This window comes from Lampetra fluviatilis, chromosome 80 (assembly GCF_964198595.1).
Source record: "Lampetra fluviatilis chromosome 80, kcLamFluv1.1, whole genome shotgun sequence".
NCBI classification, from domain to species: Eukaryota; Metazoa; Chordata; class Hyperoartia; order Petromyzontiformes; family Petromyzontidae; genus Lampetra; species Lampetra fluviatilis.
The window spans coordinates 1213958-1218426 of NC_136354.1; the positions used below are offsets into that span (position 1 = coordinate 1213958).

A 4469-nucleotide genomic window follows, 5' to 3' on the forward strand; every position below is an offset into this window, starting at 1 on the left:
ATTCTTTTGATTTCATTCTATCCATTTTTTGCCATTAATTTCCTTCTCGTCCATACGGACTGTGCCTATGATCCACTGTTTTGGGATGCAAGGGTTGGTGGATCATTCAGAGATTTGTGAAAATCACAACGGGGAATGCAGACAACTCGACGGTTTGCAGATCCGTCTGTGCGGATCTTCATTCAACCACCTTCCTATCTACGAGTGTGGATTATACAGTTAACTCCAGTCATGGCCTCAATTAAATATCGACATGAATCAGAATTTCGGATAATGAGCCATTAGACTCAATAAAGTTTTTCCGCATAAAAAGTCTGCAATGGTATAATTAATCCCAAGTCAAATTTACTCGTCTCAAATCGTGAAATTATAGGTCTTCTGTAATTTTATAGAACCCAGCAGACTGTGGTGGATGATAATTTATTGTCATGTAAAAAATTTCAGAACATGGTAAAAACAACACTTAAACAAAAACTTACCGGAACGTTCTGAAGCGTTTCCAGCGATACAACCTCTGTAACCGCCTCACCGAAGCAATTCCCACACTCGACTTCGTCATCACTATATTTCACAGTCACAACGCAACAACATATATCTTTGTTATGAATATTATCATTATTGTATTATTAGTGGGAGATTGTAAGTCTCCGTGTGAGTCTCTGTCTAAGTCTGTGGGGCTGTCTATCGCTTTGCTCAATAGCTAGCCAAAAGCTACTGCGACAATGACTGGAGTGTGCATGATACATTATGCTCCTTGACGAGATCAGCAAGGTTTTACGGGTCATTAATGACTACCTCTTTAATATGTAATGAGTCTGACCAAATAATGTGTTCGTTCAGCAACGAGAAGCCAATGTAGCTCAGTGAGCACCTGAGGGACATTTTCGGATCTTGTAGTACCGTATTGGTGATGGTGTGTGTCTATGTGCGTGTGGCTGTGAGCTGTGTACAAGTGTCCACCGCGCTCTTTTCTGCGTGACAAAACCTATGCCATCTACATGCTTAATCTCATGCATATCTTCCTTCAAAGACTATTCTAAAGCATAAGATTAGTGCCAGATACAGCAACATTTGCCAATGTGATTTCTACCTTCGAACCATACCAGTGTATCAATAGTTACATTTTTAAGTGCAATGTGATCGAGGGACTGTGCCTTGACTTGTTGTGGTCTGGGACTGTTTTTGTTGTTTTACTGCCTTGCCAAGCTTGTATTTGGTGTTAACAAATCGCCAGGAATGTATATACTTACATGAAACTTGTACTTCTGTACTTTAGATATAGGTATTAACTTTTAGCGACTTTATTACCTGTGCTCCAATTTGCGGTTTGCTCGGTGAGCTTCGTCGTACCCATACCATTTAAGCTAATACAAAGGGGCCACAACGCAATTCGGACGGGGGGGGGGGGGTCAGCCAATCTCCTGGCACTGGGAAACCTTGGGACAGCCCCGCTAGGGGCCCCTCAGGTAAAAACCCATGGTACCAGGTGACCCCCCCACGAGACCCTATGTGGGTGCATGTGTGTGTTTAGTGGGGGTTTGCGTGCGTTCGTGTGGAGGGGTCCGCGGGGATAGCAGCGCCGGGCGGAGTTGCTCCGTTGCAGTGTCACCACACAGGCATCGCAGTCTTGCGACAGCCTCTGTCCATGCCCAGTTTCCGGACTCTCAGTGCGCTGCATGCAATCCGAAATTTGCTGAAGGAACTGGATCCCAGATAATTGGGCTCAACAATCCAACGCAGCCGGATTGACGAGGTACAGGAGTTGCCTGAGTTGCATGAGATGCATCGGAAGCTGACACCACATTGGCAGAAATTATGAAATCACTTTATATTTGAGAGGGAGTGTGACACACAAGGAAGTGTCTGGGACCGATTCCAGACTCGGGTGACTTTTTGGGTGGAGTTGGTATAGTCTCTGCTTGTTCTGTATGAGGGTGAGTGAGCCTGACTGTTTGGAGCTTGTCTTCTCTCTCCCAGCTCGCCATGGGTTTCCTCCAGATTCTCCGGTTTTCTCCGACAGCGAAAAGCCCCAGAAAATTGAAATGGTGTTTGACAAACATGGCAATGTTAAAAACTTAACTGCACATCACTCAATTAGTGTTGCATTATAGCAGTAACACTACCTGACTATTGTGAATACCTATCAGAACCTTCCAGAAAACAGACTTTAGACTCAATGATGTTTTACTGGTAAACGGGAAGAATAACAAAATGAGAAGAAAACTATTTGGCGATCCCATAAGTTACACACTGGAAACTATGATGAACGTATAAAAAGGAGGTGGATAACAAATGCATTTGAAAAGGTCGTCAAAGTTGAAGATCCAAAGACATTAAGATCAAAACGAAAATTATAATTAAAAAAACAGGTTGTGCGAATGCCGTACTGTTAAGTTCAGCACAATTTTGGAATTTTAACTAAACAGATGAATGATAGATGCGAAAGAAATGGATGGCATTAGAGAATAATACAGGTAGGAACAATATGTTCCACACTGCCCACTAGGGATTTTTGTATGTCTGTCGTGCATAAATACATATATAATATAAACAGCTCTTTAATTGGTGGAGACCTTCTGCCAGGTACGGAGAGGGGAGGTGGCTAAGGGAAGAGGGTCAGGGGAGGGGCCTAAGAATATGGGGGGGATAGTCAGGGGAGGGGCCTAAGGTAAAGGGGGTCAGGGGAGGGGCCTAAGGGAGGGTGGGGTAAGGGGAGGGGCCTAAGGGAGGGGGGGGTAAGGGCCGATAGTTAAGGGGGCTGGCTACCTGGCTGGCTACCAGCGTGGTGGGGATGTAGCTCAGTGGTAGAGTGCACGCTTCGCATGTGTGAGGCCCCGGGGTCAATCCCCGGCATCTTCATGTTGGAAGTTTTTACTTAATTTATGTTTCCAACAAAGTTTGATTTCCAAAATCAATTGGCTGTGTCCATGTCCCTGTAATCGGAGTGCATATGAACTCTCGTAAACACATTCCTGCGGAGGGAGCTGGTAGGATCGTTGGGTTGCTCGGTCAATGGCCACGGTCAATGGCGGCGTGGTTTATTTCGCAAATATGGCCGACTGTGAGGGCGGGCACAAGCCGGCGTGAGTCGGTTAAACGTTGAGTTTTATAAGGGCACCACGGGGTGACCAGCCCTTCCCCATCCTCCCCCACCCAGCCCATCCCCACCTTCCCCTCTCCACCCAGCCCCACCCCTCCCATTTTTGGATTCACGACGGATGGACGGACACAATAACCCCCTGTGGGCTGGTGGAACCAGGTGCTTCCTACCAGTATAACCCTATATGAACGATGCCTGAGGGTGAATTTGTGTTGAATTCAGGAACTTGCTATTTGTATAGCTAGCGATGTACAGTGATCAAAAGATTTACTTCAAATTTTGGAGATGAAAACCAGTGCTTAAAAGTATCCAAAACACTTTTTTTATTTTCGAATTAAATATTTCCAACAATAAATAAATTGGGAAAGCATCATAGTATCCATCCACATGTATGATTGTTATTTCTATTTCTTTCAAAGAAATATATTTTGCTTGGACTCTGTGCAGACTCGATGTGTACAGGGCCCAGGGCCAACAGGAGAGTGAGTGGGGTGACGAGGGAGAGGAAGAAGCTGATGACGAAGTTTCACCCCGTATCGAGGTGAAACTGCGCCCAGGTAGAACCACCATGGGGATGTAGCTCAGTGGTAGAGCGCACGCTTCGCATGTGTGAGGCCCCGGGTTCAATCTCCGGCATCTCCACGAGGTGATATTTTGCCAGTGGACAATTTTACTCGAAGGAATATGCGTGGCCTGCACAAAACGTCTGCTTGTTTTCATTCGTTAAGGTTGCTGAGCATAGATCCAGAAGACCAACATGTCATACGGTCAGCAATGAACAGCACTACAATCAAAGTTGTAGTCGATAAGAGTTAGCATGTTTATGGCATTCATATTCTTGGTTCTTTCGGTAAAGTCACATAGAAGGGAAATAAAAAAAATACCATTCTCACGACGTTTCTACTGCAACACAATCAATCATAAGCAAGATAATTAGAATTGAAACCGTAGGATGGACTTCCAAATTTGAGCAGTGCGTGGAGGAAGCCGAGAGAAAAGTGTTGTGACCTGCAGAGTGGTGGTCTAACGGAGTGGGTGAGAAGAAAATAAGTCTGGAGTCCTCATCGCTGAAGGATAACTCAACGAGTTGAATTATACAAGTAGAAACAACAGTTTCACACTGCCCACCAGGGATTATTTGTCTGTCGTGCATAGCACCTCCCTAACATGTGCGTTCTGGGATTGGCTGAAGTGCATCACGTGACCGCGAGCTTTCTGTCGTGCACAAATGCGCTGTCCGACCAAGTTCCTACCTGCCCACTCCGAAGGAACGTGTTTTGGAGTTGAGGCAGTAAAAAATAAAATATAAGCAAATGGAGACGAGGACATTTTAATGTATTAACAAACCAAAATGCTTAAAGGCTGCAGT

General features: G+C 45.1%; 2 non-coding genes across 2 annotated transcripts; both read left to right on the top strand.

The window, feature by feature from the left end:
- Positions 1 to 2787: 2787 nt before the first annotated feature.
- TRNAA-CGC (transfer RNA alanine (anticodon CGC)) lies at positions 2788 to 2859 on the top strand. The gene has a single exon. It is a non-coding gene; the product is annotated as a tRNA-Ala (tRNA).
- Positions 2860 to 3670: 811 nt separating this feature from the next.
- TRNAA-CGC (transfer RNA alanine (anticodon CGC)) lies at positions 3671 to 3742 on the top strand. The gene has a single exon. It is a non-coding gene; the product is annotated as a tRNA-Ala (tRNA).
- The last annotated feature ends 727 nt before the right edge of the window (positions 3743 to 4469 follow it).